At 43.3% G+C, this 13877-nt stretch overlaps 1 protein-coding gene across 2 annotated transcripts in view; it reads left to right on the top strand.

Annotated features, from left to right (window-relative positions):
- PSMC3 (proteasome 26S subunit, ATPase 3) overlaps positions 1 to 13877 on the top strand; it is a 125622-nt gene that overhangs the window by 13236 nt on the left and 98509 nt on the right. The gene's annotated exons all lie outside the window — the stretch shown is intronic.

Genomic DNA, 13877 nt, shown 5'->3' with positions numbered 1-13877 from the left:
CAGTCATTCTTTGCCTTTTGTCCCAGGAGGTTGGGAGAGAAGTGTCAGAAGTTTTTGATAGTCTCTTATGGAGGGTAGTACTCTTCAGCATGGGACTGGAGTTTTAAGAAGTCCTGTTAGCCTCCCAGTGAGAGCATGGGTAAAAGTTAGAGTCCGGAGATGCAGGGAGAGTCTTTCTGCGAAACCATCCCGACTCATTAACAGCTCCACAAGCAATCGGTGTTGACAAGTTTAGGTGCCTGCTTTTATTTTTCTCTCAAGTCCATGGCAGAGGCGGCGCTACTATCTGTCACACTTGAAGGGTCGTGTTTCTGTTCCACGGTGTAGATTTCGGTAAGATTGTTTCATTTTACTTTCATCATGGGTGTATTGTAATTTCAACTTTTTATCTGAGAGGGGCTATAACCTTTCGTGGGATAATTTTAACATTGGGTCTCTGAGGCTCCTTTTTTTATCTAGGAATCAAGGGTTAATATCTCCTGAGGGGGATTATTGAAAAGGGGGGTTTATTATCATGTTTATGTGATTCTGTCTGCTACTGTATAGTGTTGCTTCGGCTCATGGCTATTTTGGAACATAACGGCCTATGTCTAGTGACTCAGCCTTTTCGGTCGGGCGCGCTTTTGCATGGACTGCACGGTTTACCTTGTGACTCCATTTCCGTTTTCCTGAACGCATGTTGATGGAGAAATCCTGGTCCACTGGTGTCTGGTTCTCTGGAGGCGGCAGTGTCCCAGTTATGGAGGATTCTTGGAGACGGATGTCTCTGATTCAGACTCCTTGCGAAGAATATGAATTGGCCCGGGTGATACATGCCCATTAGTTATTTTCCAAATACCGTTTTAGAGTGCTCTGTTCCTCTGAATCGGGTGCCCACTGAGCCATCCATCTCTGGGGATTCTATTTCTCATGAGACAAGTTCCCTACCATCAACTCTTACTACCCAAACGCTACTTATCCTTTCTAGGGAGTGTGGCCTTTTCCCACCGGAGGTTACAACACTGTTCCTCATGGCCATATCTTTGGTGCTGGCGCATCTGCACCTCCCGGGAGTGTGCTTACGATATTGTCCGTGTTTCGTTAACTGGGGCTCGTCAGGCGTGGAATCGCCTGGTCCAGATCAACCTTCCGGGGGAGCAACTGCCCCTGAGGCCTCAGGGGGTAAACCTTCGGGCCGATATTTCCTTTTGTCCCGGCGGAGGTATGTTGCGCCTTTCGTTATAGACTGGTGCGCTTTCGTGTCCTACTAAGGCACATTTTTGGCATTGCTGGAGGATCCCACTTTTAATGGGTCTGGGGATTCTCAGTCTTACTCTTTGACTGGCTTGCATACATAGACATAAGGGGATGAAGTAATCTTCTTATAGTCTTTATTTGTGTATCCTTTCTTTCATGTAATTAGCAAGAGTCCATGAGCTAGTGACGTATGGGATATACATTCCTACCAGGAGGGGCAAAGTTTCCCAAACCTCAAAATGCCTAAAAATACACCCCTCACCACACCCACAAATCAGTTTTACAAACTTTGCCTCCTATGGAGGTGGTGAAGTAAGTTTGTGCTAGATTCTACGTTGATATGCGCTCCGCAGCAGGTTGGAGCCCGGTTTTCCTCTCAGCGTGCAGTGAATGCCAGAGGGATGTGAGGAGATTATTGCCTATTTGAATTCAATGATCTCCTTCTACGGGGTCTATTTCATAGGTTCTCTGTTATCGGTCGTAGAGATTCATCTCTTGCCTCCCTTTTCAGATCGACGATATACTCTTATATATACCATTACCTCTACTGATTCTCGTTTCAGTACTGGTTTGGCTTTCTACTACATGTAGATGAGTGTCCTGGGGTAAGTAAGTCTTATTTTCTGTGACACTCTAAGCTATGGTTGGGCACTTTTATATAAAGTTCTAAATATATGTGTTCAAACATTTATTTGCCTTGACTCAGGATGTTCAACATTCCTTATTGCAGACAGTCAGTTTCATATTTGGGATAATGCATATGAATAAATCAATTTTTTTCTTACCTTAAAAATTGGACTTTTTTCCCTGTGGGCTGTTAGGCTCGCAGGGGCTGAAAATGCTTCATTTTATTGCGTCATTCTTGGCGCGGACTTTTTTGGCGCAAAAAATTATTTTCTGTTTCCGGCGTCATACGTGTCGCCGGAAGTTGCGTCATTTTTTGATGTTTTTTTGCGCCAAAAGTGTCGGCGTTCCGGATGTGGCGTCATTTTTGGCGCCAAAAGCATTTAGGCGCCAAATAATGTGGGCGTCTTTTTTTTGGCGCTAAAAAATATCGGCGTCATTTTTGTCTCCACATTATTTAAGTCTCATTATTTATTGCTTCTGGTTGCTAGAAGCTTGTTCACTTGCATTTTTTTCCCATTCCTGAAACTGTCATTTAAGGAATTTGATCAATTTTGCTTTATATGTTGTTTTTTCTATTACATATTGCAAGATGTCCCAGATTGACCCTGAGTCAGAAGATACTTCTGGAAAGTCGCTGCCTGGTGCTGGATCTACCCAAGTTAAGTGTATCTGCTGTAAACTTGTGGTATCTGTTCCTCCAGCTGTTGTTTGTAATGAATGTCATGACAAACTTGTTAATGCAGATAATATTTCCTTTAGTAATGTTACATTACCTGTTGCTGTTCCATCAACATCTAATACTCAGAGTGTTCCTGTTAACATAAGAGATTTTGTTTCTAAATCCATTAAGAAGGCTATGTCTTTTGTTCCTCCTTCTAGTAAACGTAAAAGGTCTTTTAAAACTTCTCATTTTTCAGATGAATTTTTAAATGAACATCATTATTCTGATAAAGATTCCTCTGGTTCAGAGGATTCTGTTTCAGAGATTGATGCTGATAAATCTTCATATTTATTCAAAATGGAATTTATTCGTTCTTTACTTAAAGAAGTCTTAATTGCATTAGAAATAGAGGATTCTGGTCCTCTTGATACTAAATCTAAACGTTTAAATAAGGTTTTTAAAGCTCCTGTAGTTATTCCAGAAGTTTTTCCTGTCCCTGATGCTATTTCTGAAGTAATCTCCAGGGAATGGAATAATTTGGGTAATTCATTTACTCCTTCTAAACGTTTTAAGCAATTATATCCTGTGCCATCTGACAGATTAGAGTTTTGGGACAAAATCCCTAAGGTTGATGGGGCTATCTCCACTCTTGCTAAACGTACTACTATTCCTACGGCAGATAGTACTTCCTTTAAGGATCCTTTAGATGGGAAAATTGAATCCTTTCTAAGAAAAGCTTACTTATGTTCAGGTAATCTTCTTAGACCTGCTATATCTTTAGCGGATGTTGCTGCAGCTTCAACTTTTTGGTTAGAAGCTTTAGCGCAACAAGTAACCGATCATAATTCTCATAGCATTGTTAATCTTCTTCAACATGCTAATAACTTTATTTGTGATGCCATCTTTGATATCATTAGAGTTGATGTCAGGTATATGTCTCTAGCTATTTTAGCTAGAAGAGCTTTATGGCTTAAAACTTGGAATGCTGATATGTCTTCTAAGTCAACTTTACTTTCCCTTTCTTTCCAGGGTAATAAATTATTTGGTTCTCAGTTGGATTCTATTATCTCAACTGTTACTGGAGGGAAAGGAACTTTTTTACCACAGGATAAAAAATCTAGAGGTAAATTTAGGTCTAATAATCGTTTTCGTTCCTTTCGTCACAACAAGGAACAAAAGCCTGATCCTTCACCCACAGGAGCGGTATCAGTTTGGAAACCATCTCCAGTCTGGAATAAATCCAAGCCTTTTAGAAAACCAAAGCCAGCTCCCAAGTCCACATGAAGGTGCGGTCCTCATTCCAGTCCAGCTGGTAGGGGGCAGATTACGATTTTTCAAAAAGATTTTTTCTTTCCCGTGTCCCAGTAAATCCAGCGAAGGCTCAAGCATTTCTGAATTGTGTTTCAGATCTAGAGTTGGCTGGAGTAATTATGCCAGTTCCAGTTCTGGAACAGGGGCTGGGGTTTTATTCAAATCTCTTCATTGTACCAAAGAAGGAGAATTCCTTCAGACCAGTTCTGGATATAAAAATATTGAATCGTTATGTAAGGATACCAACGTTCAAAATGGTAACTGTAAGGACTATCCTGCCTTTTGTTTAGCAAGGGCATTATATGTCCACAATAGATTTACAGGGTGCATATCTGCATATTCCGATTCATCCAGATCACTATCAGTTTCTGAGATTCTCTTTTCTAGACAAGCATTACCAGTTTGTGGCTCTGCCGTTTGGCCTAGCAACAGCTCCAAGAATTTTTACAAAGGTTCTCGGTGCCCTTCTGTCTGTAATCAGAGAACAGGGTATTGTGGTATTTCCTTATTTGGACGATATCTTGGTACTTGCTCAGTCTTCACATTTAGCAGAATCTCATACGAATCGACTTGTGTTGTTTCTTCGAGATCATGGTTGGAGGATCAATTTACCGAAAAGTTCATTGATTCCTCAGACAAGGGTAACCTTTTTAGGTTTCCAGATAGATTCAGTATCCATGACTCTGTCTCTGACAGACAAGAGACGTCTAAAATTGATCTCAGCTTGTCGAAACCTTCAGTCTCAATCATTCCCTTCGGTAGCCTTATGCATGGAAATTCTAGGTCTTATGACTGCTGCATCGGACGCGATCCCCTTTGCTCGTTTTCACATGCGACCTCTTCAGCTCTGTATGCTGAACCAGTGGTGCAGGGATTACACAAAGATATCTCAATTAATATCTTTAAAACCGATTGTACGACACTCTCTGACGTGGTGGACAGATCACCATCGTTTAATTCAGGGGGTTTCTTTTGTTCTTCCGACCTGGACTGTAATTTCAACAGATGCAAGTCTGACAGGTTGGGGAGCTGTTTGGGGGTCTCTGACTGCACAAGGGGTTTGGGAATCTCAGGAGGTGAGATTACCAATCAATATTTTGGAACTCCGTGCAATTTTCAGACCTCTTCAGTCATGGCCTCTTCTGAAGAGAGAATCGTTCATTTGTTTTCAGACAGACAATGTCACAACTGTGGCATATATCAATCATCAAGGAGGGACTCACAGTCCTCTGGCTATGAAAGAAGTATCTTGAATACTGGTATGGGCGGAATCCAGCTCCTGTCTAATTTCTGCGGTTCATATCCCAGGTATAGACAATTGGGAAGCGGATTATCTCAGTCGCCAAACGTTACATCCGGGCGAATGGTCTCTTCACCCAGAGGTATTTCTTCAGATTGTTCAAATGTGGGGACTTCCAGAAATAGATCTGATGGCGTCTCATCTAAACAAGAAACTTCCCAGGTATCTGTCCAGATCCAGGGATCCTCAGGCGGAAGCAGTGGATGCATTGTCACTTCCTTGGAAGTATCATCCTGCCTATATCTTTCCGCCTCTAGTTCTTCTTCCAAGAGTAATCTCCAAGATTCTGAAGGAATGCTCGTTCTGCTGGTGGCTCCAGCATGGCCTCACAGGTTTTGGTATGCGGATCTTGTCCGGATGGCTTCTTGCCAACCATGGACTCTTCCGTTAAGACCAGACCTTCTGTCGCAAGGTCCTTTTTTCCATCAGGATCTCAAATCCTTAAATTTAAAGGTATGGAGATTGAACGCTTGATTCTTAGTCAAAGAGGTTTCTCTGACTCTGATTAATACTATGTTACAGGCTCGTAAATCTGTATCTAGGAAGATATATTATCGAGTCTGGAAGACTTATATTTCTTGGTGTCTTTCTCATCATTTTTCCTGGCATTCTTTTAGAATTCCGAGAATTTTACAGTTTCTTCAGGATGGTTTGGATAAAGGTTTGTCTGCAAGTTCCTTGAAAGGACAAATATCTGCTCTTTCTGTTCTTTTTCACAGAAAGATTGCTAATCTTTCTGATATTCATTGTTTTGTACAAGCTTTGGTTCGTATAAAACCTGTCATTAAGTCAATTTCTCCTCCTTGGAGTTTGAATTTGGTTCTGGGGGCTCTTCAAGCTCCTCCGTTTGAACCTATGCATTCATTGGACATTAAATTACTTTCTTGGAAAGTTTTGTTTCTTTTAGCCATCTCTTCTGCTAGAAGAGTTTCTGAATTATCTGCTCTTTCTTGTGAGTCTCCTTTTCTGATTTTTCATCAGGATAAGGCGGTGTTGCGAACTTTTTAATTTTTTACCAAAGGTTGTGAATTCTAACAACATTAGCAGAGAAATTGTGGTTCCTTCATTATGTCCTAATCCTAAGAATTCTAAGGAGAGATCATTGCATTCTTTGGATGTAGTTAGAGCTTTGAAATATTATGTTGAGGCTACTAAGAATTTCCGAAAGACTTCTAGTCTATTTGTTATCTTTTCCGGTTCTTGGAAAGGTCAGAAGGCCTCTGCCATTTCTTTGGCATCTTGGTTGAAATCTTTAATTCATCATGCTTATGTCGAGTCGGGTAAAACTCCGCCTCAAAGGATTACAGCTCATTCTACTAGGTCAGTTTCTACTTCCTGGGCATTTAGGAATGAAGCTTCGGTTGATCAGATTTGCAAAGCAGCAACTTGGTCTTCTTTGCATACTTTTACTAAATTCTATCATTTTGATGTGTTCTTCTTCTGAAGCAGTTTTTGGTAGAAAAGTACTTCAGGCAGCTGTTTCAGTTTGATTCTTCTGCTTATAATTTCAGTTTTTTTAATTATAAGATTTAAACTTTATTTTGGGTGTGGATTATTTTCAGCGGAATTGTCTGTCTTTATTTTATCCCTCCCTCTCTAGTGACTCTTGCGTGGAAGATCCACATCTTGGGTAGTCATTATCCCATACGTCACTAGCTCATGGACTCTTGCTAATTACATGAAAGAAAACATAATTTATGTAAGAACTTACCTGATAAATTCATTTCTTTCATATTAGCAAGAGTCCATGAGGCCCACCCTTTTTTGTGGTGGTTATGATTTTTTGTATAAAGCACAATTATTCCAATTCCTTATTTTTTATGCTTTCGCACTTTTGTCTTATCACCCCACTTCTTGGCTATGCGTTAAACTGATTTGTTGGTGTTGTGAGGGGTGTATTTATAGGCATTTTGAGGTTTGGGAAACTTTGCCCCTCCTGGTAGGAATGTATATCCCATACGTCACTAGCTCATGGACTCTTGCTAATATGAAAGAAATGAATATATCAGGTAAGTTCTTACATAAATTATGTTTTTCCAGTTCTGAGCTTGGAAGTCTCGGACCCCTGTTTGGCTGATCCTGCGGGTCTGTCCGTTCTTCCTGGGCGATAACTTACGGGTTGCCTTATCTTTTATTTTCATCCGGTCTAAAGCTCATGTTTACAAAAGTCTGTGACTGTTCTTATCCCTCCATCATCGGGGGAGACTCTAAGTGGCCTTTACAGTGCGGGGGCCCTTGTTTTCAGGCTGGTCCTGACTAGGTACAAATCCTTCTGTCCTTGAGGCCTAGTTCAGACATGTGGCACCTTTTTTGTGTCAGGTTGGTCCGGTGAGGGCGCCTAGTGATCACAATGTGATTTGTGTGGTTGTCTTGTTTATTTTACAAGCTTCAACTAGCATCCTGAGAGGACTTGAGGGTCCGTGGTTGCTTAGGGGCATGGGGGATTGTTTCAATCTAATGGGCCTGGATTCCGTTGTGATCCCCGGTGACATGCTCAGTCGTCTACAAATTTTTCGGGAACTAGATTGTTCCTTACTGTTGTGGGTTGGAGGCTTGAAGGATTTAGGTCCCTCATACCGCCGTTCTTACGGTTTTTGCCTTTCATGGTCTCTTTGGAAGTGTCCTTTTTAGGACTTGTTTCTTTTAGAGGTTCTCTTCCTTTGGGTCGAGACTTTCTGGAATTTGTCTGCTTAATTAGGAAGTGAAGGTCTTGAGGCTCTATCTTCCTTCGGGAGTTAGTCGTCTCCATATCAGGGGTGATAGGTGTTGTCTCTCTTTCCAAGCTTTTTGCTTAGGGGATGTTTTTCTGCATGGGTTCGGGATGCTTTGCATTCTTCTCCCTTGGGTGTGGTCCTCTGGAACGTTAATCTGAAAGGATTATGGAGACTAGCCTTTCTTTCTACTCTCTTTTGGGTGATTCTGTTCTCGTTTTCATTTCCCTTAATGCTGCCTTTGGGCTCTAGAGAAATTGCATGACTTTGTCACGGACTAGTACCTTGCTTGGGGGGCTGTTGACCTCCGACTAAGGGTGTTCTCTTTCCTTTGGGCTGGGAATTACGAGTGAGTCCTGTACCTGTTCTCCAGGTTTCCCGGTTCTCATCCCCTGTGAGGTCTGATTGCTTCAGACGGGGTATTTTATGTTCCCTGAGGGTGTCGTTCGTTCTAGGACGATTCTGGGTCTGGGTCCAGAGTTCTTGTCTTGGATCCTTCTTGGATGTCTGGAGACTTATGATCCGATGGACTGGTTCGGGGTGACCCAGTTTTTTTTTTTTCATGGACCCTATGTTGCGACATAGAAGTTAGCTCATTGGGCTTGCAAGCAGGTAGGCCAGAATTCTCATCCACCTTCGGCTACTGGTTATAAACTTTAAGGCCTGACTTGTCCTTTGGATGGAGTGTGCTCCTCGATGGGGAGTTTCTTTCTCTGTTGGGTCAACAGTGGTGTCTGGATGATTTTTCATTCGGTCCATGTTTTGATCATACTAGGGCTTCATGTCTTGTGGACATGTATGCTGTTCTTATCTGTGCCCTTCCCTTTGGAGGGGATAGTTTTATCTTCCTTATGAGTTGGGGTTTCCTCTCTCTGGAGGGTCTTTGTCCTGCCCTGTGTGTAGGAGGTTGGATCAGGTGGCAGCATCTGCTGCTCAGTGGACTCTGTTCCACCTGTTGGAAATTTGATCTCTCTCTAGGTAGAGACTTTCTAAGAGTTGTGACAGGTCTTCCTACGGATCTATTGCACTTTTCTCTGTTCCAGGTCCTAGGAGGTTCTCCTTGGGAGTGCCTATTGTGGAGGAGCGGATTGGGTTGGCACCCGAGCTCTGTTGGGGTGGGTAAGCCCCCCCCCCTTTTTCTTTCCATTCCCTGGGGGGTTGGTCGTTTGGGCTGGTCTGGTGTTGGAGCATGATTTGAGATCTGTTGCTCTGCTATTTCATCCTCAGAGCATTTGAGGTACAGTAAGCCTTTTTGAGGTTTCTCCTTTCTCCACATTAAAGATTTGTGGGAAGGACTGGCGACTCTTAGCCTGCGACATTATCCGCTTGTTAGTGGATACTTAGCAGTCTGATGGATCCTAACTTCAGCTGATTTCTACTTGTCCTGCAAGTATTTAAGTTTCAGAGTCATTTTTAGATGACTGCAGCGTGCAGTGTTCAGGTGTTGTTCGTCAGACCTATCTGAGCTTGCTGCACAAGGTTTTGTTCTGGCTATTTTGGTATTCTGAGATACCTTTTTTGCAACTTGGAGACCTTCGTCTTCAGTCGCTCCTAGAGTGCTGTTGCACTGTTAGAGGAAGATCCTCTCTATGTTTCAGACTCCTGGCCTTATCCTGTGGTTTCTGCATTTCTGGGGTCTGGGCGTTGCCTCCCCTTGTTTCTATGAGGTTGGTTGGGTCTCTGTTAGCCTGACTCGGTTTCTCTGGTTTTTGTTCTGTGTTTTTCTTTAGGACTTGTGCCCGTTTTAGGTTTTTTTTTTTTCTGGAGTTCCTTATGCTAGCTGGAGACTAGCTCAGCATACTAATGCACTGTGGCTACTCTGCACTGTAGCAAATCGAGGGTTGCAAGTTCGATCCCCGGCGAGGTCTACTCAGTCTTTCCTCCTTTCGAGGTTGATAAAATGAGCAGCGCCTTGAGTCCCTTAAGGGGGATTAGCTGTGCTTTACATGTACAATCATGCTTTCTCCATGCCTTTTCTTCTTTGTGAAAGAATACGGTAGTTTGTTCCCTTTCTTTAGTAAGGGGTGTGTTGTTTGGAGACCGACCGCTGGGGATGGTGTCTCTTGGAGGCTGTTGACTCAGTCGAGTCTAGTTTCTATGGTCTCTAGCAAGGCTGTGGATTATCTGCGGGTCCGTGTCCTTAGGCTTTTTCTTTCAAAGTTGTTCTTGGCTTTGGACGAAGCTGGATTTTGTTGGGTAGGGGTTTTCAGGCCAGGTGCCCTCAGAATGGGCTGCCTCTTGTACCCTCCCGTTTTTGCATATAGTGTCCTCTATAGCTTGGCTATTGTTTTTTCCAAAAGTAATGGATGCAGCTGTGGACTCTTTCCATTTATGAAGAAAAACTTAAATTATGCTTACCTGATAATTTTCTTTTCTTCAGATGGAAAGAGTTCACAGCTCTCCGCCCGTATTTATTCTGTGGGGCGTCTGTTATTTTTGTTCTTCTGGCACCTTTTCACCCTGTTTCTTCTACTGTTCCTTGTTCCTCGCAGAATGACTGGGGGATGAGGGAAGTGGGAGGAGTGTTTAAGCCTTTGGCTGGGGTGTTTCTGCCGCCTCCTGGTGGCCAGGTTCTGAATTTCCCAAAAGTAATGAATGCAGCTGTGGACTCTTTGCATCTGAAGAAAAGAAAATCAGGTAAGCATAATTTAAGTTTTTGGAAAGAGTGCAATGTGGTCCCTTTTCTCTTGTAAGGTGTATCCAGTCCACGGATTCATCCTTTACTTGTGGGATATTCTCCTTCCCTACAGGAAGTGGCAAAGAGAGCACACAGCAGAGCTGTCCATATAGCTCCCCCTCTAGCTCCACCCCCCAGTCATTCTCTGCCGGCTCTAAGCACTAGGGTCTCTCTACGGGAGGGTGAAGTGAATGTGGTGTTAGAATTGTAGTTTTTATTATCTTCAATTAAAAGTTTATTTTAAATGGTACCGGTTTGTACTATTTACTCTCTAGCAGAAAAGGGATGAAGATTTCTGCTGAGAGGAAAATGATTTTAGCATGTTGTAACTAAAATCCACTGCTGTTCCCACACAGTACTGAGGAGTGCGGGGGAACAGTTTGCAGGGGAACTGCAATAAGGTATGTTCAGTCATTTATTTCTAGACAAGACTGAGATAATGCTAGAAGAGACTGACTATATACCCATGAGGGGAGGGTAAGCTATGTTCAGAGACTTAGTAAGGAATTGAATGCTTACATAACAGGGCTAATTATGCTGGTGGACACTAATTCAGGGCAATCTATTATTTTCTTAGGAAAAAAGACACTTTGAAAGTCCTTTTGGGTTCTTTCTGGGGTTATTACCCACATGGCTATTTTTTTATTCAATTTGGAGTGATTTCTTAGGCCTCATAGCTCCGGAGTAGAGTGGGTGGGGCCTAATTTCGCGCCTCAGATGCGCAGTTAGAATTACATAGATGTTCATGCTGCTTCACATGGAGGGTCCTGCTGCTGTTTGAGGGCCTAAAGGAAGCTATATTCCCCCAAATCTGGACCCTAAGGGAAGGTAGGGCCACAGCAGTACTGTGGCAAGGTGAGGTCTCATGGGTGGAAGGTGAACATCAAAAAGAGTTCTCTTTCCCCTCTCACAAGGGTTCCCTTCCTAGGGACTTTAATAGACTCGGTAGCAATGAAAATATTTCTGACGGAGGTCAGAAAATTTAAACTCTTAACTTCTTGCCGAGCTCTTCATTCCATTCCCCGGCCATCCGTAGCTCAGTGCATGGATTCAATCGGATTAATGGTAGCAGCAATGGACATGGTCCCTTTTGCTCGGATACACCTCAGACCACTGCAATTATGCATGCTCAAACAGTGGAATGGGGATTATGCAGATTTGTCTCCTCTTATTCAGTTGGACCAGGAGACCAGAGATTCTCTTCTCTGGTGGTTGTCTCAGGATCACCTGTCTCAGGGAATATGTTTCTGCAGGCCAGAGTGGATCATTGTAACGACCGACGCCAGTCTGTTAGGCTGGGGTGCAGTCTGGGACTCCCTGAAAGCTCAGGGCTTATGGTCTCGGGAAGAAACTCTTCTCCCGATAAACATTCTGGAACTGAGGGCGATATTCAACGCTCTTCAGGCATTGCCTCAACTAGCTGCGGCCGAATTCATCAGATTTCAGTCGGACAACATCATGACTGTAGCTTACGTCAATCATCAGGGGGGAACAAAGAGTTCCCTAGCGATGACGGAAGTAACCAAAATAATCAGGTGGGCGGAGGATCACTCCTGCCATCTCTCAGCAATTCACATCCCAGGAGTAGACAACTGGGAGGCGGATTTTCTAAGTCGTCAGACTTTTCACCCGGGGGAGTGGGAACTCCACCCGCGGAGGTATTTGCCCAGCTGACTCGGCTATGGGGCACCCCAGAGTTGGATCTGATGGCGTCCCGTCAGAACACCAAACTTCCTATCTACGGGTCCAGGTCCCGGGATCCCAAGGCGGTATTGATAGATGCTCTAGCAGCGCCTTGGTCCTTCAATCTGGCTTATGTTTTTCCACCGTTTCCTCTTCTCCCTCGTCTGGTCGCCAGAATCAAGCAGGAGAAGGCTTCAGTGTTTCTGATAGCGCCTGCGTGGCCACGCAGGACTTGGTATGCAGACCTAGTGGACATGTCATCTGTCCCACCATGGACATTGCCAATGAGGCAGGATCTTCTAATACAGGGTCCGTTCAAGCATCCAAATCTAATTTATCTGCGTCAGACTGCTTGGAGATTGAACGCTTAATTCTATCAAAGCGTGGTTTCTCTGAGTCAGTTATAGATACTCTGATTCAGGCTAGAAAGCCTGTCACCAGGAAAATCTACCATAAGATATGGCGGAAATATCTTTGTTGGTGTGAATCCAAGGGTTACTCATGGAGTAAGATTAGGATTCTCAGGATATTGTCTTTCCTCCAAGACGGATTGGAGAAAGGATTGTCAGCTAGTTCCTTAAAATTACAGATATCTGCTCTGTCTATCCTTTTACACAAGCGTCTGGCATAGGTACCAGACGTTCAAGTGTTTACTCAGGCTTTAGTCAGAATCAAGCCTGTTTATAAACCCGTGGCTCCGCCATGGAGTCTAAATCTAGTTCTTTCAGTTCTTCAAGGGGTTCCGTTTGAACCCTTACATTCCATAGATATTAAGTTGTTATCTTGGAAAGTTTTTTGTTTTTGGTAGCTATCTCTTCTGCTCGAAGAGTCTCAGAATTATCTGCCTTGCGTGTGATTCACCTTAACTGGTGTTCCATGCAGATAAGGTAGTTTTGCGTACCAAACCTGGTTCTTCCTAAAGTTGTTTCTAACAAGAATATTAACCAGGAAATAGTTGTTCCTTCTCTGTGTCCAAAAGCGACCGCTACCTCTTTCCTTTTGGCTGAAAAGCATCATCCGTTTGACCTATGAGACTGCTGGCCAGCAGCCCCCTGAAACTGTTACTGCTCATTCTACCAGAGCAGTGGCTTCCACATGGGCTTTTAAAAATGAGGCTTCTGTTGAACAGATTTGTAAGGCAGCGACTTGGTCTTCACTGCATACTTTTTCCAAATTTTACAAATTCGATACTTTTGCTTCTTCGGAGGCTATTTTTGGGAGAAAGTTTTTGCAAGCAGTGGTGCCTTCCGTTTAAGGTACCTGTCTTGTTCCCTCCCTTCATCCGTGTCCTAAAGCTTTGGTATTGGTATCCCACAAGTAAAGGATGAATCCGTGGACTGGATACACCTTACAAGAGAAAACAGAATTCATGCTTACCCGATAAATTACTTTCTCTTGTGGTGTATCCAGTCCACGGCCCGCCCTGGCAATTGAGTCAGGTAAACATTTTTTTGTTTAAACTACAGTCACCACTGCACCCTATGGTTTCTCCTTTTTCTTCCTAACCTTTGGTCGAATGACTGGGGGGTGGAGCTAGAGAGGGAGCTATAAGGACAGCTCTGCTGTGTGCTCTCTTTGCCACTTCCTGTAGGGAAGGAGAATATCCCACAAGTAAAGGATGAATCCGTGGACTGGATACACCACAAGAGAAAGTAATTTATCAGGTAAGCA

Source organism: Bombina bombina, chromosome 7 (assembly GCF_027579735.1).
Source record: "Bombina bombina isolate aBomBom1 chromosome 7, aBomBom1.pri, whole genome shotgun sequence".
In the NCBI taxonomy this organism is placed as follows: Eukaryota; Metazoa; Chordata; class Amphibia; order Anura; family Bombinatoridae; genus Bombina; species Bombina bombina.
This window is presented reverse-complemented; position numbering and strand designations above follow the sequence as displayed.